Consider the following 27,055-nt stretch of genomic DNA (forward strand, 5'->3'; position numbering starts at 1 on the left):
ATGTTGCCAGAAATCAAGTAAGACGAGGCTGAGAGGGGCCTGTGAGACGTGACAGGGAGGTGACTGGTGACTTTGGTGAGAGCAGTACCAGCAGGGTCGTTGGGAACAAAACCCAGGCTGAGTGGGGAGGGTGGAAAAAGGAAGGCCTATATTTAGTCTCAAGAGTAGGGATGAAAAAAATGTATCATAGGACTTTCCCCACAGTACAAATTAAATGTGGATTTTCCAAACATTGGAAATAACTCCAAATTTTTAAAATGGGAAATAAAAGGGCTATTTTGGAGAAAATTATCTCAGGCAAAAAAAAGGAAAGAAAAAAGTCAAAGAAATCCTCCCAAGATTTCTCCTTTCAAATGCCTCCTGGAGTGGCCACCCAATAGCGTGGCGCTAATGACTCTAATGCACTCTGGGTAAGCCACGTACTGGTTCAGGGAAGATAATTCTGGAGTGCTAGATGTCAGGCGCAGCTAACTGTGTCCGTCCTGAGCAGCAAGGGCAGCATTCAGCAGAGGCGATCACAGCCAGCAGACCAGAAAGCCACAGTCATGAACAGCAATACCTCATAGGCGGTCATCGGCTGGTCCAAGAAGCTGACATGGTTACTGCTTACATTTGGGGTCCCACAGCTCTCCCCTCACTGCCTTTCTTGCTCCTCCACCCAACAACTATTTAGTGAAAGCCACCTTGATGCCAAGAAAGGTAGTGGATGCCAAAGAGAAATAAGACCCAGTCTCAGCCCTTAAGGAGCTCGCTGTCCAGTGGAGAAGCTTGGGATCTAAACAGATGAGTATTATGCATTTAGTTAAGTGCTGTGTGGTAGGTTTAGGAGAGTAGAATCATGTGATGGATTTTTCAGTCTGCCACAACAAATGGTGTGACCTTGTGCTTTCTGAGCCTCGGTTTCCCCACCTGAGAAATGAGGTCATTAACACTGTCCCTCCTAAATAATTGTGAGTGAATGTGATGCTCTCAGCTCAGTGTCTGGCTCCAAGGGAGCCTCTGATGGGTGGCAGCAGCTGCTGTGAAGTACAATGTCAGAAATAAGCACTGGCTACTGGGATAGCACTTTTTGAAAAGTGGGCCATGGTGCAGTCAAGGGCGAGGGGGTCAGGGAAGGCTCCCTGGAGGAGCTCAAGTGCATCTTCAAAGGGACAACAGACATTAACAAGGGCAGAAAGAGGGAGGAAGCACCAGGCAGATAGAACTGCAATCTCCCATTTTTCTACCTTTCTTGCAAAGTTGTTAATTCCATACAATGAACACCATGCTGTCTTTTCTGGGTGCTGATTCAACAGGAAGAGCACAGGACTTGGAATCAGAAAGTCTAGGCTTGAATGGCAGCCTCAGAGCAACTTAAGACTCCAGACGCTCTCAGCCTCGGTTGCTCTCATCACAAAATGCAGGCACTAGCTGCCCACACTCCTCATTTGTCAGTCCATATTTATGAAATGCCTACAAATAGCACTGCCACGTGCTGAGGAAACTACTGTGAACAGGAAATGGACATGGGTTTGAGGTATGTGACAGCTTAGTGCAGGAATCAGAGATGTAAACGGGCAACCATAATCCGGTGTGCAAAATGCTGTGACTGGCGTTAATGCAACAATCAAATAAAATATCTGTATGAAATGGCTCCAAAAACTGGGAATCACTATAAACATATATTTTGTAATGTTGTTATTCTTGATAATAGTGCTAGCCAGATTCTTAATCTCCCAGGACTTTTTTCAAACTTCTGGTCTGCTGGTCTGTGGATGGTACCTCGTTTCCAAGGCAACTCTGGGTCAATGTGTTTATCAAATACGTGTGTATGTCTGCGATATATACGGTGTCCCTGCCAGGTTCTCTGGGGTCTGGTAATTAACTACGAAAGAGTATCTTGGCATTCAATAAGGCCTGCATTGGGGAGCATTGTGGTTGGTGACTTCACATACATTTCATGGATCCAAACCCTATAGGCTGGTGTGATGCTGCCTGAGATGTCGATTCCTTCATTCAATATGTACTACATGGCAAGCACCAGCCAAGCATTATCCTGGGAGGCCAGGGTATAGAGACAAACATGATGGCCCCTGGTTAAAGATGATCAGTTTAGTCACTAAACTGCGGTTCTCAACCTGTGGGTCGCGACCATCGGAAAACACATATAGCGTATCAGATATTTACATTACGATTCATAACAGTAGCAAAATTACAGTTATGAAGTAGCAACGAAAATAATTTTATGGGGGTCACCACAACATGAGGAATTGTATTAAAGGGTAGCAGCATTAGGAAGGTTGAGAACCACTGGTAGTGGAAAAGACATCAGGGCACCAATATGATGAGGTGTTATGATGAATGCTGTACTGTATATAATTAGAGTGATAATAAAATCACCCGATCTAAGTAGCAAACTGATGAACAGAGTGGATCCAGAGACTTGAAGCATGGAACAGAGTGCAGAATCTCAGAGGGAAGGCCGGGGGCGGGGGGCGAGGGGGAGCTAATCAATCAAAGACCTTGTATGCATATATGTATAACCCAAGGACACAGACAATAGGGCGCTGAACACCTGGGGTGGGGGGGCGGCAGAAGCAGGCTGGAGTGGGTCAATGGGGGAAAAAGGGACATATGTAATACTTTCAATAATAAAGAATTATTTTAAAAAAATAAAATAAAATTTATTGCCCAAACCAGGGTAGTGAAGGAGGGAGACACTACTAAGTTTACACCTGGACTAGAGATATAATAGGTGAACCAAGATATATGGTCCCAGCCCTAGCCGGTTTAGCTCACTGGATAGAGCGTTGGCCTGGGGGCTGAAGAGTCCGGGTTCGATTCTGGTCAAGGGCATGTACCTTGGTTGCAGGCACATCCCCAGTAGGGGGTGTGCAGGAGGCAGCTGATCAATACTTCTCTCTCATCGATGTTTCTGGCTTTCTATCCCTCTCCCTTCTTCTCTGTAAAAAATCAATAAAATATATTTTTTAAAAAAAGATTTATGGTCCCTACGTAGAATACAGACATCAAATTTTTGCTCAAAGCAGTGACACATGAGTGCCAGCACCAAAGCATATCGACACCGTGCCCAATTTAATGTAACTCACATTTCTGCTTTCCATGAAACTGGTTATCTCCTTTTCATGGTCTCTAGCAATATAGAATTTTCTTTGCACATTATACCCTAAAGGCATTTGTGGATTCAGAGATTATGAGCTGAAAATTGCATAAGAATGGTAATCAGATACCTAAGCCTTTTTTTATGGCAGAAATTCACATTATAGGATTGAAATTTAAGTTTCCATCCTACCTACACAGCTGCCTAACCGCCTGCCACTTAGGGTTATGTTAAACAGCCATCTACAGGAATTCCCTCCTCAGGCTCCAAATGAACCTTCTTTCCAAGTGCTTCTTAATATCAGCATTTAAAAGCATTCTCCAAGCTACCCTAAGGCGAATCCAAATTAATTTCTCATTTTTAGACTGGCTCTTTCTATTCAGTGGTAAAAGGACTTCTACTCTAATGCACACGAGCAGGGAGGTGATAGGTTTATACTCCTGGTAAGGTGAAGTGGAAGAAGAAAGAAAAACCTCTTGGAGACATCCATTAAGTCACTCTCCCGCCTAAAGGGCTTCCCTGCCAAGCCTGTGGGTAGTTTCCCACATGAAATTGACTTTCAGAGTAAAGTCTCATTGGATGAACTCCCACCACCTAAGAAGTGAGCTTCTGTTCATGAACCTGGAACTAGGCTCCGTGAGTCGCTTCCCCTGGTCTGTGTGGCAGGCATCTCCTCACACAGGGGACATGGCTGCTCATCTGTTTTAAGGGACAAATGCTTAGCGAACCTTTGGCTTAGAGGAGAAGACACACATCTTATAAAGATAATTTCCTCTTATTTCACATGCCACATTTCAGATGAGAAACTTAAAAAATAAAGGGGGAAAGTCCAAGTTAGTTAAAAACAATTCCTTAGGCCAGCTCTCTCCCAAACCTAAAAAGCAGCATCAGAAAGTAACCCCAGCCTGTTTTTGGCAAAAATACAGAAAACTCCCTCCTCCCCCACCAAGTATGTGGAGTAGCATAAAACTTCCGGGCCAGGCGTGGATCAGGAATCTTCTACACTTTGGTGTCTATTATCCTTTATACTAAAAATCGGGGGGGGGGGGGGGGGCAGTTCCCCCGGCCCTCCCAGCCCATCCCCCCTCCCTCCTGAGGTGCTCCCCAGCCCTCCCAAAAGAAAAATAAAATTGGGGGCGGGGTAATTTTTTTCTGAAAATATATACTTTCAAAAGGCAAATATGCTAAAAATTCATGGCAGACATTCTTCTTCAGGACCAGATGATTTCCAGCATGTCCCTCAGTGTCCCAGCCTACAACAACCCTGCATCTCAGGCACCCCTCAGCATTTTGTTTACGCTTCCCATGAGCTGCCTTTCATGATTATTACCAATCCCTTTGATCACCAACTATCTATAAATTCCACTGGCTGCAAGCAGGACCCTGGATGCCTGAGTTTTTACTGCTAAAATAGTACTACCACTAATCACGTGTGAAGCACCAAAAAGTAAGAGCTAGCCCTTATGTCACCTAAACAGCCTTAAACAGGGGACAGACCTTTTGGGCTCCTTTTACACAGGAAAGGAAAAACTTGTAAAAAGTTACAGCAACATATGTATTCTGAGCACACAGGCTCTCTGGCATCCTTCCTGCAGCTCTGTATCGTCCTTGAAATGTAGTTAAATCACAGGTTTACACTTAAGCTCGTTTATGTCTGATAATGGACTTGAACACATATCGAAGAACCTGCTCATGTGTACTTATCAGTCCCTGACAGGTATGAGGCTCAGAAGGTCAATATAGGACTTTATTGCTTGCTTGTTTAGAAGCTCAGATGTACGGTATCAGCAAGTATTTGGATGAGGGCTCCAATTACTTATGATCCCAGGTAATCCTATATTGCTACAGGGTTGCCTGGTTATAAACTACAGATTGAAAATACTCTTATGATGGATAATTCACAACCAGGGGATGGAGTTATATGTCTCTATCTCTAAATAAAATATACGAATACCCTTTAACTTCTTTGGGGAATAGAGAGGTTTTGCTCTTTAATTTATATTTAATCTACTGCTTTGAATGGATAACAGTAAATAAAATTTCCAGACAGTATAAAAAGGTATCAGTATACAAGGGTAGATAGAAAAAGATAAATCTCCATTTCCATTGACCCACCCCCCAAAAGTAGCCAATGTTGTGAATTTCTTGTATCTCCTATCTAGGGATATGACATGAACATACAAGCGTGTGTGTGTGTGTGTGTGTATGTGTGTGTGTGTGTGTGTGTTTTCCCTTTCTTTAAAAACAAATAGTAGCAAGTTATTCACATTGTTCTGAACAGTGCTTGCTTTCCTTAATATATCTTGGAGACTGCTCCCTCAGCACACCAAGTTGTCCCCTGGGTTCTTTTTAGTGGCTGCACAGCATTCCACTGTGGAGATGTGCAACAGCTTACTCAACCAGATCCTTACCAACAAACATGTAGGTTGCTTCCTATCTTTTGCTTTTGAATAGGACAGAGTCTCAGAGCTGGAATAAGACAGAAGAAATATTAAGTTAGTCCTACCTAGTGCCATCATTCTTTTAAAAAAATACTGATGTCTAAACCACATGCAGAGCCTCTATTTGGAAGTAGCCTTCCTGCTCCAACACATCAGAATATAAAACCTCTCTCTCTTCTAGAGCTAACAACTGGATTCTAAAGTTGATGAGGTTTAGGTGTGGCCCATACACAGCAGCTGAATCCTGGGAAGAGGAGCCTCTTAGCTCAGCCAGAACCCAATTCATCATGCTGGGTGGACCAGCCTTAGTATCTAGGCGGCTTCCACTAAACAACAATGCTCTGTAGGGCAAATCTCTTAGGTTAGGGAAGCCTAGTGTGGAATGTAGGTCAAGGTCATCGCTCCCTTCCATGCAGACCTCTAATTCTGCTGGGGCTCTGCTTTAGGACTTACACAGTCCTTGGACAAAAATATTTCCCAAACAGTGAGGTGCAGCTGGACTGCCTGGCCTGTGGGTGAGTTAATGAACCTTTCCACGGCTCAGTTTCCTCTCTGTAAAAGGAGGAAAGTAGTACCTACTTCAGAGGGTGATTGTGAGGTAAGTGAAATAATGCAAAGCTGCTAAACAAAGTGCCTGAACTTAGAAAGTGCTCAAGAAAATGTTAGCTCTTGTTAATAAAACAAGCCAAAGCCACGTGTTTTCTTTTGAGAGATAGCTTGGTGCCACATGTTGTAAATTGTGATGGATTGCCATGCTTTCCTTGATTAGACAACTGAACTACACATACTTTTCTCTTCTTTGTCATGGCTGCTAGGTAGCTCAGGGAAGCGAGATGCTGAAGCACTCTCTTCTCTCAGCCTTTGCTGTTATCTTTTATTCCAATTGTACTCGACTGTGTATGTATTGTGAAAAAGAATAATGAGCCTCATGTTTTTGTTTGGTTATTAACAATGCTCAGAGAACAGTTGTCACCGGATACCTGGCACATGTAACACATTTGCATGCACTGTCCCCAAACTGTGCTCTAAACACACACACCCGTACAGAGCTTGTCAGCACACAAAGACTTGAGATAAAAAACAAATGCCTGCTCTTAGTAAAGGCTTGAAAATCCTGAAAACGCTGGCCTGGATTTCACTGGCAGCAGGAGACCAGTGTGTGTGTGATGGTTGCCTGCATAGATTTTGAGATGGATATGCTTCCCAAGCTATAAAGTCATCCTTTAATAAATGCATTGAAATTGGTTCAGCCCTAGGGGGAACGATTATACCTGGATGCCAAGCAATAAAAGGAAGGAAAGGGAAAAATATGAAGAGGAAGTTCAATTCCCAAATCACAAACCTAATAGCAATTGGAACTGCAGTCAGTCAACCCTAGGACTGTGCCTATGCCAGCAATAAGGCTGGACTTGCAAACATCCTGCTGCTGCCTCTTCTATTTGGAGGGAAGTGTAGTGACAACCAGATGGTCAGCTTTGGAGGGAAAACCGTTTTGTTTTGTTTTTGTTGTTGTTGTTTTAATGGCAGAAATGAGCAAATGCAGGGAAATATCCCTAGTCTGAAGAAACACTGCTTACCTGAGATCAGAGGGCTCTGGAATAGGAGAGATTTGCACCTCTGCCAACATACCTGAGGCCTGAAGAATTGGCTCTGAAAGCCTGCAGAAAGGAGGAGTGCTGCAAAACTGCGTTCCCTCCCCCTTCCCTTCATGTGATGGGAGAGAACAGTAGTTGCCTCCCAGCAAAGGAAGGGCTGTGTCAATATTATCTCTGAGTATCAATCAAATCTCAGGATGAAGGCAGCTCACATCCCTGGCTGCTAACCATGGCTAGGAATGAGGGACTGGTCCTCAAAATGATGAAAGACTTGCTGGCCTGGGGACTTATACTGGCCTCTGTCCAAATTCCAGTCCTGCTGCCTCCCAGCTCTGTGATCTTGAGGAAGATAATGCATGTAAACCCTCAAGATCAGGGCCTGGCAACAGCAGATGGTCACTAAACCTTCATCCCACTCTTCTTTTTCCCTGAAACCCCCTATTTTCATCCGTTATATTCTGTCCTTTGCTATCACTTATTCCAACTATTTCCTGCTCTCCCCCGTTCTTTCTCTTATACTTTGGCCTGCTTGAATGTAAGGTACTCAATCACGCTCCCTTTTCTCCCACGGTCTTCTGAGCTCCCAAAACTTGCCCAGCATCTAAACTTGAGTCATACTTGGGAATGAAGGGTTAGAGAGAACATGATGGAACTGTTGCAGTCTCTTTCGTCAGCTGTAAATTGGGGGTTATAACAGCACCTCATGCAATACGGTGATTAACTAAGTAAGGACCTGTATAGTGCCTGGCACATCAGTGCCTAATGGATGTTAGCTACCATCATCACCACCACCATCCTCCTAGGTTTCATGGGGATGTGGCATGCCGACAAATACACAGGGTGCAGCAAAAGTAGGTTTACAGCTGTGAGTAAGCAAAACATACTTTACTCTTGTATTATTATTAATTTATTGCATTATTTTCCATACGAACAACTGTAATCCTATGTTTGTCCCACCCTGCATTTTTCCACCTTTGAGAGCAAAATGTATCCTCAGGAATATGAATCAGACCCTGGAGGATCAAACAAAGGTGGAATTTTCCAGCCGCTCAATGTGGTGCTGGCAGAGCTTCTGTTCTTATCCACACTCATAGCTTTTGGGCAATGTCACCACCAGCTGGAGGCTTGTGCAGAGCTCATGAGTTGGCTGTCGCTGCCCTGCCCTGTCTGGCAGAGCACCAGAAGATGCCACCACCCAGCGGCTGGTGCCTGAGGAGCCGCCAGAGGGGCGGGGCCAGGAGACACACCGTTTGTGTGCGTTCATGGCTCTCTTTAAGATTCCTCTCCTCTGGTTAATCACATCCCAGGATGCATTCCTTACAACACTGTCATTAAAACTAATGGAGGCCAAGCCTCGGCACACCAGTGTTTGCCATATGTCCTCTAATGATCTATAATGGGCACTGATAATAAAAGCCTTTTCCCAGAAATTCAGTTTTTAAAGGAATCAACTCTGTCCAGAGCTACATAAGAAGATGACATTTTCTTCATGTTTAAAACTATAAAAAATGTTGCTCTCAAAGGAGCCAGTCAGTTAACTAAGAATAAAATAGGAAAATCTGCAATAACCATTTGGACTCCAAAATGGGACATTTTCAGAGAACGTGTAAGAAACTAGGGGGAACAACAGCAACAAAAAGAAGCACAGATTTGCCTCCAGGAGTTTAGTGAAGCCATTGAATCCTTCACTAAATCCATGTAAGAAAGCCCCACGGCAGTGGACATCTGTGCTCTGGGGCTGTCTCTCCTCTGGGGACCTCCCCTTCTCCAATCTCAGAGTCCATGTGCTCTGCGTGTGCCAGTCAAGGTTGACTAGGAGATTCCGGCCGAGCTCGGCACAGCGGCACATACTCCTGGCCGATGTGGGCCAAGAGGAATTAGGCCCAGACTACTGTTCAAACTTTGGGGGAACAGAACTTCTCTCCTTTCTCCTAAACTTGGAGTTTTAAGAAAGTTAAGCCCAGCTGGTGGCAACTATCTTGTGATCAAAAGGGAAGTGCTCATCTAAGAGAAGTGAACATAGAGGGAAACTGAGCTGAGAGATGGAAAGAACTGGGGCCTGAGGGCAACATCTGAGCACCTGAGTCCATCCATGCCTGAAGGCAGTGCTCCTGTGCTCCTGGTGCCCCTCAGCACACAGGTGAACCAATAAGTTCCATTTCAGTCTGAGTTCGTTGGGATGAGTTTTCTGTTACTTGTAACTGAGAAGCCTGATTGTTAAGTTTGCTAAAGCACAACATGGGGTCTCATATATAACAACTACCTGTACATTTAAAAAAATGTTCCTATTAGGGATCCTATTAGTGGTGCCCCGTTTCCAGAAACATGTGAGAAGGACAGGAATAGCCAGCTCTTATTAGAGACCAGAAAGGCCCTGGACTGAGAGAAAGGCAAACACTCCTAACAGAAATGTCCGGCAGTCACTTGAACCGCGCACGGTGCTTAGTGACAATGTGTCAACTATAGTTGAGCGGCTGGGGTGCAGTTTCTATAATTCACTTATAATTTGAGAAAGACAATGGATGTTACTGATCCAAATGAAAATAAATACCAGACTCATTTATCAGATTTAGCACAGTAACTGAAGGCTAAACATAGCAACTCTAAGGAGTAAAAATAAACAGGAATTTTCTGTAAGGCTATGTGGTCGCTATTTATACTCTGTCCTTATTAAGCCCACTATGAATCTGGCCTGTCCCATTTGTCTCTGAGCTGCTCTATCCATTACAAACTCAGAGGTAATCTCTTAGAGGTACAGCCTGACTCCAAGGTAAACAGCCCTTGCTGAAAGCTGAAGGTGTCAGAATGTGCCAGATGCACTTGTTCTTGGGTTGTAACACAGACAGGAGGAATATAGCTTATTTTCACACCTCCATTGTTAGTTTTTTACAGAACAAAACTCAAAGCAAAGAGGATAAAGCAGAATGTTGTAAGGCCTTGTATCACACTTAGAAAGGAAATCAGACCCTCTGTGGAAGAAAATTTGGGCTAAAAAAAATAGAGGAGTTCCAACATATATGCATATGTGTATAACCCATGGACACAAACAACAGTGTGGGGAAAGCCGGGGCGGGATGGGGAGGGGAAAATGAGGGACATCTGTAATACTGTCAACAATAAAAAAATAGAGGAGTTCCAGATGGTGAAGCCTATTTGACTGTGAAGCAAAACTGTGATGAAACCAGAGACCGTTTCAGGCAAGTTAATTACACAAGATAAATCGATAGAAGATGTTCCACTGGGATCCAGCTAGCAAGGCATTTTGGAATGGGAAGACAACATTATTAGGCTTTCCCAACTTTAGCGCCTAAAGAAGTAAGAATCATATTGACATAAGAAACAAAACAATTGTAACATAATAGATGAAATGCATATGTTCAAAGTCAATTACGAGCAGCACGTGCCCTATATGTTCCTGCCTCTGAGTCTTTCCTTACAGTTCCCCGTGCCCAGAATACTCCAGGTCCCTTCTGTCTAAATCCAACCCATCTTTCAAGACCCAAGTTCAAATGCCAATTTGATCACAAACTCTTCCTTGACCATTCCAGCTCAAAGTCATCTCTCCTGTTGGGGAATTCCAGCAGCACTCTGTCCTATAGCATGTATTATTGTATGATTTATGTTTCATATATTAATATGTTTTCTACTTTTGTTATCTCTCATTACGAAGGACACTATTGCCATCTAACTCATCATTAACATAGTAGACTTACATAGTGAGGACATTAATTCCTGTTGAATGAGGAATACTTAGTTGCAGAAAATTGAAATGCCCGGAACTCAAGTAAGGAAAAAAGAGTACAGGAAGCCACCTCTCTAGTGTTGCTCCCACTGTGTCCTTTCTGCTTTTCTCTGCACACTGGGCTTTCTCCCTGTGGCGGGGAACATGGCTGCTCACCATTCCAGAGGACAAAACAGAATCTTAACCCAGCTCCAGTTAAAAAAAAAATTCCCATGAAAATATTGTGGTCAGTCTGACTTGGTCATATCCTCCCCCCATTTCCCCACACTAAAACCAGAATTGTGCTATAAAATCTTTATCAGTGAAGATTTTCCCTCTTGTAATTCTACAAATAAATCACCTTTAATTATTTAAGCACCCAGGTTTTATTTTAACCAATGGAAATCTAAGATACAGAACACTTTTTACCTTCAAAAGTAGATATGTCAAAAAATTTACTTTAAATGAATTACTGTCTTGTGTTGTTACATAATTTGTGACCCAAGGTGCTGTTGGGTGTGAAGAGTGGCTTGCTCTTTATCCAGACTCTGTATTATCACAGTTGTTTTTTTTTTAAAGTTCTGCACCATGTCTCATCAGCAATTATAGGTGACGCTTGAACAACACAAGAGTTAGAGGTGCCAACCCCTGTGCAGGCAAAAATCAATGAATAACTTTGACTCTCCCAAATTTTACTACAGCCCCCTGATACCTGTGGGGATTGGTTTCAGGAACCCCTATAGACACCAAAATCTCTTACATAAAATGACATAAAGAGAACAATGCATACAGTCAGTTCTCCGCATCCATGGACTCCCAACCTGAGATCAAAAATACTGTTTTTGATTGTGGTTGGTTGAATCCACTGATGCAAACCCGAGACTATAGAGCACTGACTGTACATTTATTGGGGAAAAAAAATCACATAAGTGGACCAGAACAGTCTAAACCAGTGGTTCTCAACCTCCCTAATGCCACAACCCTTTAATACAGTTCCTCATGTTGTGGTGACACCCAACCATAAAATTATTTTCGTTGCTACTTCATAACTGTAATTTTGCTACTGTTATGAATCGTAATGTAAATACCTGATATGCGGGATGTATTTTCATTGTTACAAATTGAACATAATTAAAGCAGAGTGATTAATCACAAAAGCAATATGTAATTATATATGTGTTTTCTGATGGTCTTAGGCGACCCCTGTGAAAGGGTCGTTCGACCCCCAAAGGGGTCGCGACCCACAGGTTGAGAACCACTGGTCTAAACCATGTTGTTCAAGGGTCAACTGTATTACCTCTCTGTTGTGTGAATAAACAGAGTAGAGTATTCCAAAATATTGAATGACATAAAATCTAGGAGCCAAGTTTGTTATTGTGTGCAAAATAAGGTATGTCTTGGACATGGCCAATCTTAGAACCTGTTCTCCCCCGAGTTCCTGCTGGAAAGTTCTGTAATTCAGCCCCTTCTGGCAACAGTAGAAGCACCTGCCTCAGGGCCTCTGGTCCAGAGTCTAGCGGCCAGCCAAGGATGGGGCCCAGCAGAAAGCTAGCTCAGTCAGTCAGATTCGCCCTCTCAGGAATTAGGGCTGGGAAGCAGATGATTAAATTCTGTGGAGAGTGAAGCCATGAGGTAGCTCTGTGGCCTACAGAATGGGTCAGGACAATCCAAAGCCATGGACTCAGAAGCCAGAAGGGGAAAGGATGCCTGCACTGAATAGTGGTAAAGAGTAAGTCTGGTGGGGGAGCACCCAGCAGGGGTGTGGTAGGGGGGCAGTTGGATGCCGAGAGGGCCAACAACTCACAGGGCTGAATTGTGGTGATGCTCAACTTCATTCTAGGGCTGGCCTTCTTCCGAGAGACTCCACCTCCCCATAGCTCCAGCTCTTTCCAGCCTCTCCTGGATTCCTGGCCTGTGATTCTGCCCCCTACTCTCTCCATCCCAAGGTAGCCTCAGTGTGTCCAACCAGGCTAGGAACCAGAAGGTGTGGGCTCTTCCAGTTCAGAGTACTCAGAACTACTCTGATGCTCACTGCCAGGTGTGTAACTAGGATTATTCTAGACTCGTTGGGGGAAGGGCTGTATTACGCTGTAACTCAGATCTGACTAAATCCCCTTCTCAGCCTGTGAGGATCAGCACTTCGGTACAACCCTTCAAGGACATTCCCATCCTCAGTTATTGTTAAAATAACAATTTGACAATATTTATGGCAGGTAAGTTTTATCGAGCATTTATTATGTGCTAGAAACCATGCTAAATGCTTTATGGGAACTACTTCATTATATCCGCACAACCACCCCATAAAGTACCTACTAAACAGATGAGGCTTACAGAGATCAAGTAACTTCATGGCAACAAAGCTAATAAGCAGTGAAGTTGAGCTATGCACTCAAATAAGTCTGCCCCAGAACCTACGCTCTTCACACTGTGACAGACCAAATAACGAAAACATGATTTTTATCAAAGACCTTATGAGGTGACATGGGAGAGGATTTATATCACATACCACATGGGATAAACTCCATAAAAGTTCCTTTTATAGAGCTTTGTTTCCCAAAGTTCCTCCCAAACTGACAACCCCCTCATCTCTACACCCTGCCTCCAAATATCTCAACCTATATGCCCCACTTGGTGAAACCAAAGCATGACCCTCAGGAGTCCTGATTCTACCCCCAGCTTGGCACAGCAACACACAGCCTCAGCACCACACGGAGCCAAGGCAGCCCTCCGTGATGTGCAAGAAAGCAACCTTGCAAAGATCCGGTCCCTTTCCGAGAAAGGGAATATCTCTATATAGTGGCAAAACACAAGTCAGCTCACTTGAGCAGAGATGGCATTTTCTTTCTCTTCTTTTCTACAAATTTTTGTTTTTCTAGATGAATCTGAAATAAAGCTAAGCTTGTGGCAGCACACAAACAGGGTTCTGCCTAAAACCACATTGCCTTCCTATTTTGGAGGCCCGACACACTGATTACATAATCATACTCAAAAGGGTCTTAGGTTTCAGCTAAACCTTTTGTATATAGAGACCTAATTCTTCCTGAGGTGTGCCACGTTCAGTGAGTTACACAGTGAATTTGTTTACAAGGCACACCAAAATTAAAGAATAAGACTGGGAGATGGCTCTGTCAACAGGAGCACCGAGGATATGGCTAACAGAGCTCCCCATGGTCCAATTCAGAGCAAGCAGTATTCAAAAGATCAACTCAACTCAGGTTCTTTTTGTTGTTGTTGTTAATCTTCACCGGAAGATATTTTTTTTCATTGATTTTTACAGAGAGTAGAAGGGAGGGGGAGAGCAAGAGAGAGAAACATCGATGCAAGAGAGACACACCGATTGGTTGCCTCCCCCACACGCCCTGACCAGAGCCTGCAAGGAGGGTATGTGCCCTTGACCAGAATCGAAGCCAGGACCCTTCAGTCTTCAGGGCCCACATTCTAATCACTGAGCCAAACTGGCTAGGGCTCAACTCAGGTTCTAGTAAGCCTCCCTTTACACCGACTCTGGAACAGGTTACTGAATTGTACCTTGGAAAGAATAAACTCCTGAGTTGACATTTCTGGAAGTAAAAGGAGAGCCTGGAAAAAGCAGCCATGTATGCAAAGAAAATTACAGCAGAAAGAGTAATGATGAAGCAGGGTGCCTGCTTGTAGGCACAGGAGCTCATTGACTTGTGCTGAAATTAAAGGCAGAACTTAATAGCTGGCTTGTGAGGAAGAGGGACTTCGATTTATGATTTAGAATTTCCTTATAGATTGAGAATCAGAAAAAAGAGCCCCCTCACCCTACACAGAAATTTGGGTGTTGCATGAAAACTTACCAGCAAAACTTTTCTTGACCCATGGCAAGGCATAGTCCCTTCTCACTTACTTTTTTCTGGCTACTCTGATTCAGAGTTTAAAGAACTAACTCTCAAGAACCTTCCTTTTCCATATAAGGCCAGAAAGCCATCCTTCAAGGTATGAATTAAATTTCAATTTAACAGGATATTTGGTGTAGGGATTGTATAAAAAAATGTTACAGATTTTTGCCTCAAGTATTGTTTGGGAGGGAAAGAAAGTACTTTCCCAATGGAGAACTGTCCGAATGAGAAATTCTGGTGGTGGTAGTTGGGGGTGGGAGGTGGAGGGCAGAGACTTCAACCAATTAACTGCCACCCATCCAAAACAGAAACCATCCCCATTTCTTCCATATGCGCTGGAATATTTACGAAGTTAAGTCACTATAATTTTCTTTATAAACCCAGAGATGTCACTAACAAGTCTGATTTTAAAATTGGGCAACCAGAGTTGATATGTGAGGTTTGCGGCTATAGACGCCCGTGGTGTGTGGGGAAGGTCCACCACTTGCGTCTGTGGACACTTATGGCGTACAAAGGGTCAAAAAAGCAACATATTCAAATGATCAAATTCCAAATTTTCCTTCCTTTCAATCTTTTTTCTCTCTCCATCTTTCTTAGGGTCCAAATTTTAATTTTTTAATTTTTTATTTTTGGCATCTGAAATGTTAGATCCAGAGAGACCTCTGCCGAAAAAAACAAACAGACAAGCACTTGGGACATTGCACCATCTTTTCTTTTATAAGCCCAATGCTTGACAGCTACAGAGTCTGAGACATAGGAAGGCTTCTGGCTAACAGGATAAAAAGAGTTGGGCCAAAAAACTAGAACTCCCCTTTCCTCTCTCTCAGTCAGCTGGACCAAAGCAGGCAAGGAAAGTACAAACTTCAGTGTAGATTTAGAAGATGAAGTAGGGAGATTACTGGAAACCCTGCCCACACAATGTAAACAGAAAAGACAAAATAGATTCAACCATAAATAATCTTGAGTGAATGACCAAGTCACTCACTTACTACTGAAAATCTGTCTCGTATTAACAGCAATGCTGTTACATATGCAGATCTGACTTCCCCCATCTGGGCTGTAAGAGATCTGAGGGAAGGCTATTTCTTTCCTATGCCTGGAACAGTGTCTTTAACAGAAGGACTTAGTAAGTGTTTGCTATTGAATAGGAAGGGACTATCTGTCAGATGTAGCCAATTTTGAATCCTGACATTCGTGAGGGTTCCTGGGTACAGCAGCAAATATTCAACTGGTGGTGCCATATTCCACGGGGGCACATAAGATGAAGATAAGTCTGCATTCCTTTGAGATTTAAGAAAGGGTAGAACATTGTGCAAGAGCAGTTGGTGGGTATTCTTCTGCAAAAAATTACTTAATTGCAGTTGTCCCTTGGACAGTGCGGCGTCTGACTGCTGTCTGGGGTGACCCCATGGCCATGTTGGTCACTAACGTGTGGATCTTGTCTCTACCAGGTTAGCGTGTCCAGGACTCCCATGACTCAATTCTTGACTCTTGATCCCCTGCCAGTTTATTTTCACGGAGACAATTGCACATTTTAAGTGCTGCCATGGGATGACTAAGGGCATATTTCCTCTAATTCCACTTTCACACAAAGGATCAACAGAAGAAAGGGAAAGAGGATGCACTATGTGTGTGAAAGGGTGGGGGCTCTTTCTCCCCGAGAAGGAACGGAAAGTTATACGGCGCTCCTACCACGAGGTCCGTACAGCGAGGCATGGCATATGGGAGTTAAGGAAGAATATAGGCTTCTTCTGAAACAGAGTCGAAGTCAACACATTTATTTGAAGAAACCTCTCTTGTGCTTCAGGTTGGACTTTTCCAACTTTCAAGCAGTCTTCTTCCGGTCAAAGTGCTGATGTTAATGGGCTTTCATCGTCCTTGTCTTAGATGTCTGACAGGACACAATGAGGGCCTTGCCAATCTTTCTCCCATTCCATCCTGGGTGCTATCCTAAATTCTCATCTGAAAGTTTCACCTGCTAAATCTTCTAAGGTTTTGAGTGCAGTGGTGAACACAATGAAACTGAACAGGATTTTTCAACTTGCTTAAAACCCAAGATGATTCTCTGCTTTAGTCACTAAAAAAACAAAACAAAAACACTTCTTTTTACTGTGTCTAATCACAAACAGTATTCCTTCTATTCTTAAAATAGAAGCTGAAAAGGATTATGAAATCACTAAATTGTCCCGTTTTTCATTAGCAGGAAGCAGGTGATCATATTGCCTAGAAGGCAGGGGACAGTGACGAATAGAAGTGATTTCAGCAGTGCATCTGGGGTTACCAGGGCAACTGCTAATTATTATTGAGTACCTCTAATGTATTTCCACCAAGGTCAGGAGTTAAGGTTTTTCCATTATATATTCTCCTTTAAAATGTGGCTTTCAAAGGAAATTGGGTGGGTAGAAGATGGAAGATGACAGATGGAGATCAGGTGAAAGAACTATATATAGCTCAAGAAAAACTGAACTACTTAAATTTCACGATGTCAGCTGAGGGGCTAGGGGAGGAGTTCACAAGTAGCTAGCTGCTCAATGTAAAATATGACTTTCTGGTTTCCTAAGTTAGGGCTTCCCAAATTAATAAGGAATCTGATATCAGTCCAGATGTAGGGGTCTAACAGGATCCACGCTACTTAGCTCCCTAGACAAATTTCCTCTGCTGTCCCCAGAGTTACCGATTACTAAATCTAACTGGAGCCTTGGACAGGCCAGCCTGACGTGGAGGAGTCAAGTGGCCATTAAATAATTTAAACAGACTTAATGTTATTATTATACACCAAAACCAACACCTTCTTGGTACAGGCCCTATTCTTCAATCAAACAGCATCTTCTTACTCAGATCCCTAGCTATTGAGACTATAACAAAGTTTAAAGGTTAAAGAAAATTCCTCTGCTCCCTTTGGCAGCACATATACTCAAAACTGGAATGTTACAGCATGGCCCCTGCACAAGGATGCCACACAAATTCATGAAGTGTTCCTACTTTTAAAACCAAGCCATCATGCTGTATGCTTTAAACATATAGAGTGATGTAGGTCAACTGTTGTTCAATAAAACTAGAAAAAATAAAAGCACATGTATTAATAAATCCCTTCTCACAAAGATGCACCCCACAACTTTCAGAAGGCAATAAAAGAAATGGTGATTTCAAAACTGGGGAAATCTATGTTTACTTGAGTTACGGAACAATCAGTGCATGCACATGTGAAAAAATTCCAACACTACAAAAGAGTATTGTTGAAAGAAAAAGCCAGTGTCCCTTCCACCACAGGCTACTGTCCCATCCGACTTCATCAGAGACAGCAACAGATTCATTCCCCTGCATCTTTCCAGAAATATTACATACATGTACACACATCTGTGTAAATGTCCCTGGATTCTTATATAAGTAGGACCCTGCAATGCTCACTCATGGTTTCAAATCTAGCTGTGTATCTAAATCACCTCAGAAGTTTAAGAAACATACCCAGCCCTAGCCAGTTTGGCTCAGTGCATAGAGTGTTGGTCTGTGGACTCAAGGGTCCCAGGTTCGATTCCGGTCAAGGGCACATGTCTGGGTTGCAGGCTCTGTCCCCAGTAGGGGGCATGCAGGAGGCAGCCAATCAATGATTCCCTCTCATCACTGATGTTTCTATCTCTCTCTTCCTCTCCCTTCCTCTCTGAAATCAATAAAAATATTTTTTAAAAAAGAAAAGAAAAAAAAACATCCAAAGTCAGATCTTGCCCCAGATCAACGAACTCTGAGGCTCCGGGGAAGGGGCCTAGGTGCTGGTACTTTTTATTTGAGGCTCCCCAGGTAATGCTAATGTGCAGTGTGTACTGAGAACCACAGTGGCACAATCTTTTGAACCTTGCTTTTGCCCTTAATGCACCTGTGAAGATTGCTCCATACCAGCGCATACAGACTTACCTCATTCCTCTGCTGTCCTGGATAGTGTTCCTCTCTACAATTTATTGAGGCAGTGCTTTATGATGGCGATCCCTTCTGGTCCCACTCCTTGGCTTTTATAAATGGCATGCAATATAAATCTATGCTGGATGGCAGCCACTCTCCATCCTATCTTCTTCTCAGGGAGTAACCAGCATAGAATCCATCAACAGAGTTTCCTGTACTCTCTGGATTCCTGTTGGGTTCACCAAGGGGGAGCTCTGGCAGGAGATTAGCAGGAGGAAGAAGACGGACAGGGTATTTATCCCCTATCTCCCTTTCTTTTCTTTTAAAAAAATATATTTTATTGATTCCTTACAGAGAGGAAAGGAGAGGGATAGAGTTAGAAACATCGATGAGAGAGAAGTATTGATCAGCTGCCTCCTGCATACTCCCTACTGGGTATGTGCCCGCAACCAAGGTACATGCCCTTGATCAGACCTGAGACCCTTCAGTCCGCAGGCCAAGGCTCTATCCACTGAGCCAAACAGGTTAGGGCCCCTGTCTCCCTTTCTGATAGATTGCTTCCACCTGGCTGAGTCCCTCGACCGAAGGTCCTTTTGAGGTGCCAACTCTATAGAACTCTCTCCTCTTCTGAGTTCTGATAAACACTTTCTACTCAAGCCCTTCAGCCTAAGGATGGTAATTAGTTGTGTGCTACTACTCCTGGTTTACTGTGATTCTCCTGCCTCCACTCCTTTGTAATAAACCCTCCTTGAATTATGCTATTTTCAATGTGCTGAAGTTTCTTCTTAGGATTCTAACTGCATCCAGGATAGACATCTTTGCTTTTATTTCTTTGTAGAAAATATCATCTCGGTTCCCTCTGAAGACATGGCTTCTTCACATAAGGCAATGAGGTGGTCCTTACAGCCACAATTTTATCCCTTTTCTGAGCATTTTGACAACAGCCAGGGAACAGTGCCATCACCTCTTCAATTTGTAAGGAGTAATGGAAGGGACACTGTCTTGGGGAGAGCCCCACTGCTTGCTTGAGAAGGACGTTGCCAGGCACTGGAAGAGAACCTGACAGAGCAAATGCAGGGAATGACTAAGATCAGAATTTCAGAATAATTCTTTTCAGAACTGTTTTTCTTTTTGCCACAATGACAGTCAAATTCACAGAGTCATAGGCTGCAAAGGAATTCCTGAGGCTCAATTATCCCCCAGTGGAAACTCAGGATTGCAATTAGGTTCTAGCCTCATTAGTATGGGTCCAGTTGGCTCCACCCAACGGAGAAACAATAGGGCAGATGGCTTAACAAAGCTCCCCAGAGCAAACACTAAGCCTGCTGACTTGGGGCAAACAGCTTGAACCCTGACTCCTAAGAGGAGCACTTCTATTGATTTCAGTGTATTTTTTATTGGTAGTTAATTTAAGGTGAGGTGTTTTAATTTGTTTTAAAGTGATTGTCTCAATAATTTTAATCGGGGCTGGTTTGTTTCACACCAGTATTAAACAAACAAAAGCAAACACTGAGTGTCTATCTACTGCCACCACTAAGAGAAATCAACCCCAGGGGACTGTTCATTGGTAAGGGGGCAGCCTAGGAGCAAATACTGATAAGGAAATAAAAAATAATAGAAGTAACAAATTTTTATTAACCACTTACTATGAACCAGGCCATTTAATAAGTGGTATGCAAGCATCATTCCATCTGACCCTCACAGCAACCTTGAAGGTGGGTCTTATTATTACTTTTTCTTTTTTTTACTATTATTATCATTGCACAGAATAGGTTTAGCTCAGAGAGGGCAAATCACTTGCCCAAGATGACACAGTTAGGAAATAGGCTTCACTATGGGCTTCGTGGGTTTTTCCTACACCAGATCCCACAGCTTTCTGTGCATGACTGACCCCATTGTGTCCTTCAGTTAGCTATTTGTGGCAGTAAATTTATAAATAAACTAAATATCCATTCTCCTGAAGGATCTCTGCCATATTAATGCCAAACATTATGAGAAATACATTTTTCCCCTCAAAAGTAGAGTGTTGATATAGAATAGCATTTCCTTAACTGTGGAAATGTGCGTAACACATGCCCTTAGGGAGGTTCATAATGGACATATTAAAGGCTCAGAAGTCCTCTTAGTCAGGAATCTGCTGAACTTTATCCAAGTTAGTTCTTGCCCTTCCACCCGTCCCCACTTCCTGCACAGAATGGGGAATGCTGACTCAGAAGTCTCATCTCCTGAACATGCTGATGTGGGCCCACCCCTTTCCATATCACATACCCCAAAAGCTGTTTTCCTGCCAATGCAAAGCTCTTGATTTTCTCATGTTACACACATAGTAGGTGCTCATTTTAAAATATCTGCTGGCTTGACTCCCAGAGAGAGAACCAAGATGGCAGCATAAGGTATAAACCTGTGCGTGCTGCCCCCCACAACAACATTGAAACTACAACTATAAGACAAAACAGCTATCATCCAGAACCACGGGAAAGCTGGCCGAGTGGAAGTTCTACAACTAGAAGGAAAGAAAGAAGCGCATCGAGACTGGGTAGGAGGTGCAGAGGCGCCAAGAACAGAGGTACAAAGGCGCGCGCGAGGCAGGCTGCACCCGGATGCGCAGTTTTTTTCAACTGGAAGGAGATACAAGCTCTCAAATGCACTGAGCTCGTTTAAGGCGAGATTCTGGGGTCCCAGACTCCTACGGGGAGAAACTGGACTGTCTTGCAGTGGTTTGGAAAGTGAGGGTGGCTTTCTTGCAGAGCTGCTTGCAGGGATCATTGTTGCTGTGGGGGTGCGGGACTGCAGAGACACGGAGTCACGGAGACGCGAGGAGTCGAGGAGTCGCGGAGTCGCAGAGACACTGATGACAGCCATTGCTGTTTGCTCCGCCCTGGTGATTCTCTGAGACCCCGCCCCACTCAAATTACATCCCCTCCCAAGCTGTGCTCAGTGGCGCAAAGGAATCACCTCAGCTTTTGCAGCCTAATCTAACTGCAGCTGGGTCAGAGAGCTCCAAAACCTCCAAATCCCAAACAAAGAGGAGAAACCTGCTGATATCACTGTAGCTCCTGCTGGGTGGACTCACACAGTGGTTGACTTGGAGATCCAGGAGCCAGGGTACCCCTGGTCAAATATCAGATTTCAACTCCTCACATCCATAAGGGACACACTCAAGAGGCAGACTCAGTGAGCACCAAAGCCCCACTGAAGCAAGTCCTGCCCCATAAGGGTGTCTCCAGCACAGCAGTTCTTCTTATAGACACAGTGGGTCCTCCCAGTCAGCCAAAAATGCGAAGACAAAGAAACATGTCACAAATGAAAGAAATGGAGGAAAGCAAACTAATGGAGGACACAGAGTTCAGAACCACAGTTATAAGATTACTCAAGCCGAAACCGGTTTGGCTCAGTGGATAGAGCGTCGGCCTGCGGACTGAAAGGTCCCAGGTTCGATTCCGGTCAAGGGCATGTACCTGGGTTGCGGGCACATCCCCGGTAGGAGATGTGCAGGAGGCAGCTGATCGATGTCTCTCTCATCGATGTTTCTAACTCTCTATCTCTCTCCCTTCCTCTCTGTAAAAAATCAATAAAATATATTTAAAAAAAAAAAAAAAAGATTACTCAAGAATCTTCTACGAACCTCCGAGGAACTTAGTGAGATCTTCAAGGATCTTAATGAGAATGCAAAAAAAAATGGAAAAGGACCAGTCAGAAATTAAACATACACTGACTGAAATAAAGAATAATATACAGAGATCCAACAGCAGACGAGAGGATCCCAAGAATCAAGTCAAAGATTTGAAATATGAAGAAGCAAAAAATACTCATCCGGAAATGCCCAAAACGAAAAAAGAATCCAAAAATATGAAGATAGTGTAAGGAGCCTCTGGGACAACTTTAAACGTACAAACATCCGAATTACCGGGGTGCCAGAAGAAGAGAGCAAGATACTGAAAGCCTATTAGAAGAAATCATGACAGAAAACTTTCCCTACCTGATGAAAGAAATAGACTTACAAGTCCAGGAAGCGAAGAGAACCCCATACAAGAGGACCACACCTAGACACATCATAATTAAAATGCCAAGGGCTAAAGACAAAGAGAGAATCTTAAAAGCAGCAAGAGAAAAACAGTCAGTTACCTACAAGGGAGTACCCATACAACTGTCAGCTGATTTCTCAACAGAAACCATGCAGACCAGAAGGGAGTGGCAAGAAATATTCAAAGTGATGAATAGCAAGAACCTACAACCAAGATTACTCTACCCAGCAAAGCTATCATGTAGAATTGAAGGTCAGATAAAGAGCTTCACAGACAAGAAAAAGCTAAAGGAGTTCATCACCACCAAACCAGGATTATATGAAATGCTGAAGGATATTCTTTAAGAAGAGGAAGAAGAAGAAAAAGGTAAAGATAAAATCTATGAACAACAAAGTGACAATAAATAAATACCTATCAACAAGTGAACCTAAAAATTAAGTCAGAATAAACTGGTGAATATAATAGAAGCAGGGACATAGAAAGGGAGTGAACTGACAATTCTTGGGGGGGGGGCGGGGAGGGGATATGGGGGGGTGCGGGAAGAGATTGGACAAAAATCTTACACCTATGGATGAGGACAGTAACAGGGGTTAAGGGCATGGGGTGGGGTGGGAACCAGGTGGAGGGGAGCTATGGGGGAAAAAAAGAGGAACATCTGTAATAATCTGAACAATAAAGATTTATTAATTAAAAAAAAAACACTCCCAAAATAGTTTTGAGAATAAAAAAAAAAATCTGCTGGCTTGCTTAACTGATGCACCAACCCTCTCGTATTTGTAACCCCAAGACATGCATTTGCAAAGCAGCTGGCTGGTTTCCCTGGGGAGATGCAAAGTGCAGCACTGGTGAGCTAACTGGGTTCCCCTGAGAAGCAAACCCATCAGTCCTCAGTCCAATAAGTTGTGACAAATCTCAAAGGCTAAGGGCAGTTTGTTCTTGAGCCACACTACCATCATCACTGCAGGCACAATCAGAGTGCCAGGGGCTTTACAATGAGACACACCCTGACTTTGTTCTTGTAGAAGTCAATCACCCTAATGCACTAGGACAGTGGTTCTCAACCTTCTGGCCCTTTAAACACAGTTCCTCATATTGTGACCCAACCATAAAATTATTTTCGTTGCTACTTCATAACTGTAATGTTGCTACTGTTATGAATCGTAATGTAAATATCTGATATGCAGGATGGTCTTAGGCAACCCCTGTGAAAGGGTCGTTCGACCGCCAAAGGGGTCGCGACCCACAGGTTGAGAACCGCTGCACTAGGACCATAGACTTTAACACGTGTCAGAATCAGGGCTTGTTAAAACAGTGCTGGCTGGGCTCCTCCTCCGGAGCAGCAGTTGAACTGTAAGTCTGGCGTGGAGCCTGAGAATGTGTATACCTAGCAGGCTCCCAGGTGATGCCATCGACTCTGGTACCAGGAGCACACACCCTGAGAAGCACTGCACTGGGCTGAGACCTTGCCCAGCGAGACCAATGAAGCTGGCAGTAGATCCTGCTTTGTTTTTTAGATTCTTAATGCAGAGGAGGGGTTAAAAGTAAGATCCCAAGGCCGTTTCTAACTAGAAATGTGTTCTCAGCTGAGTAAGCATCTGCTTTCCAGACTGACTAAAAAGGTTTAAAAGGCAGTACTTTAACTCTAATAAGATTTTCAGTTACCTAATTTAGGATCTGAATTACCAGTAAGATTCCCCCAATTTATATACAGAGAGAGAGAAACAACTTCAAATCTAACCCTAAGCAAGAAAAACAGCATTTTAGAGTTCCCTCCAAGTCCCCTTGCAGGCATAATGGTGCTGAAAGCCACGCACAATCTTAAGCCTCTTTCTTTCCCCAAAGACTCAATTAAAAATTCAAGATTTAAAATGCCTAACACCTACCTATACACATACAATGCAGTGCCATGCGGCATTTGGGAGCAGCTAAATTCAGAATGAAATGTATTCATTTGTTTAATTCAACTCCAAGGCTCTTAGCATCTAGTGTGTGTGCCATGGCAAATTTTGGGAATTGTAGAATATTAGCAAAATTAATTTGAAAAAACATACAGCCTCTTTATGTGATTTTAGCTTGTAAAGGGGGAAAGAACATAATGCACGTGAAGAAAAACATTCTTCCATTTGTGATTTTGCTGTGCTGGAAAACAGGGATGTGGCTAAGACCCGGAACTATGTCCCATCCCGCCTCCTCCCACACCCCCTCTGCTGACAGGCTGTACAGATCCAAGTGCCACTGGCAGCCCTGGTGCTTGGGAACAAAATCCTGCTGGGTTATAAAGTGTGTGGGCTGCCTCAAGCAATTTCTATGTGAAAAAGAACCATTAGTGACCGAACACATTTACCCAATAAAAATCGGATGGGTCACCAGGCAGGAATCCCCACCCTCAACCAAGGAGAGCCAGCTGGACTCTTGACTGGAGAGGGAGATCTTGGCTGGGGAACCGGAAAAGCTGACAGAAAGCCACTCAGAAAAAAAGAATACGGCTCACATCAGTGGCCACCTCTGAAAAAACGGCAAGGGAACGTGCCCTGGTACTTGGAGATGCCGTGTGGTGGTGGCGGCCCCAGGAACCTTAGGTGTCAAAGGGGTGTTTGGGGGCTTGTCCACGAAAGGACCGTGAATGAGCAGGCTGGAACCACCACGGGGCTGAGGAGGAACAAGAAAAGGCCACTGACTCCTTGTGAAAATGATTATGCTCTCAAGTTATTTCCCATGGTGGGGAACGCCACCAAGTTTTCTGGGAAAAGTGGGAAGAAATCTTTTCTACTTGGAAGTCGGAGAAACAGAATCCTCAACTCAACAGGAAAGATCCTCCTCCACAGAACACTGATTCAAACAAAGAGGAAAGCTTCCTCTTTCAAATTCGGGCATTCCAAAGATGACAAAGAAAGATCACTGTAGTAAAATTAGAGCTGCCTGCTTGGATGTAACTGTTTTGGCATAAAGTGGCACTTAGATGGTAAAATTAGTTTAAAAATATGCCATGAATTATCACTTGTCTAATGCATATTATTTATTTTGTGTTTCATTTGGCCTCAATAAATAACAGCTATGCATAAAGCTCATCAAGTATCTATGGGATCTGGAGGTTTCCAAAGTTTTCAGGAATAGGTGTACCTACCCAACCTGGTCTTTGTTTAAGGTGGGGCAGCACCTGCCTATATAGAAGTTCCTTTTTTTCACTGATAACTCAAGGGCTGGACTGACCGCTCTGATCTCAGATTCAAGTTGGGAAGTAGTAGGGACAGGTGAGGACATCTGTCTACACACAAAAAATACATATCAGGGCTGAGGGAGTAGAAAGAGAGAAAGGGCACTGTGTGGAGGCCCTCCTAAATAATACTGACTGACATTCACGGTGACAAACATGTAAATGAGATAAAGAATGATCTCATTTAACTGTCACACCTTTTTGAGGAGGGTATGATTAGCCTATTTTACAGATGAGGAAACTGAGCCACAAAGAACTAAAGTAACTTGCTTCCTTCCCCTACAAATCCATACCTCCTTTACTCTACATTAGTTTTCCATAAAGAATGAAACATCAGATATATTGGATAGAGATTTACCTCTAGAATATAATATCAATGAGAAAAGAAACCCTAATTTTTAAAAATCACTGTATCTTTAGCACTCAGACTAATGTCTGGCACACAGTAGGTGTTCAAATTATATTTGTTAAGTGAATAATGACTGAATTTTAAGTAAAATTTTAGAGGTATCTCTGATGGCAAGTTTTCCCCAGATTTCATCTGAGAGCAGTTGCATCAAAATCAGGAGGAGCCAACAGCGCCTCAGAGAAACAAGTCGGCCTGGAAGCAGGCCTTGTTTATCCTCTGAATTCCAGGGGCTGTGCTCTCGCCTCTCGCTAGCCACTAAGATGGGAGAGGACGGTTGACTCTGGCAGAATTTGAAGGCGCTTGGCATGCACACATCTTTTAGGTCACCAGAAATAACTTGGAAATGCATGTATGTGTGTGCTAAGTGGAAAAGAGGAGAAAAATTCATTTCATTTATGGGGCTACTGGGTAGTGAGTTATTTTTTAGGAGTAAGGACCACTTAGAAGGGAGAACTTCAACTTGATTCCCCCCACCCCCATTGCTGTAATGATTCCTCTATCTTCTAATCTTCTTTCCATCTTAACAAGCCCCTCCATCTCTACCCCAGTGATCTAAAGCAGCGGTTGCCAACCAGTGGTCCACAGACCACAGTTGGTCCGTGAGGTCCAAAAGGTTGGCGACCGCTGGTTTAAGGAAACCTTTGGAGCAGCGGTCGCCAATCGGTGGTCTGTGGACCACTTGTTGTCCGTGAGGTCCGAAAGGTTGGCGACCGCTGGTCTAAAGCATTCACCTAATCATTTTTAATTTGGAGGAATGACTGCAGTATCTTAGGCAGTGGGATGGGCCCTGACT

General features: G+C 43.5%; 1 protein-coding gene and 1 pseudogene across 5 annotated transcripts in view; one reads left to right on the forward strand and one right to left on the reverse strand.

Moving 5' to 3' along the window:
- ARHGAP26 (Rho GTPase activating protein 26) overlaps positions 1–27,055 on the reverse strand; it is a 414,762-nt gene that overhangs the window by 44,462 nt on the left and 343,245 nt on the right. The window lies entirely within an intron of this gene.
- Positions 17,610–17,707, forward strand: LOC139011860 (U6 spliceosomal RNA; annotated as a pseudogene).

This window comes from Myotis yumanensis, unplaced genomic scaffold (assembly GCF_028538775.1).
Source record: "Myotis yumanensis isolate MYYU_CA2020_CCGP unplaced genomic scaffold, mMyoYum1.0.hap1 SCAF_5, whole genome shotgun sequence".
NCBI classification, from domain to species: domain Eukaryota; kingdom Metazoa; phylum Chordata; class Mammalia; order Chiroptera; family Vespertilionidae; genus Myotis; species Myotis yumanensis.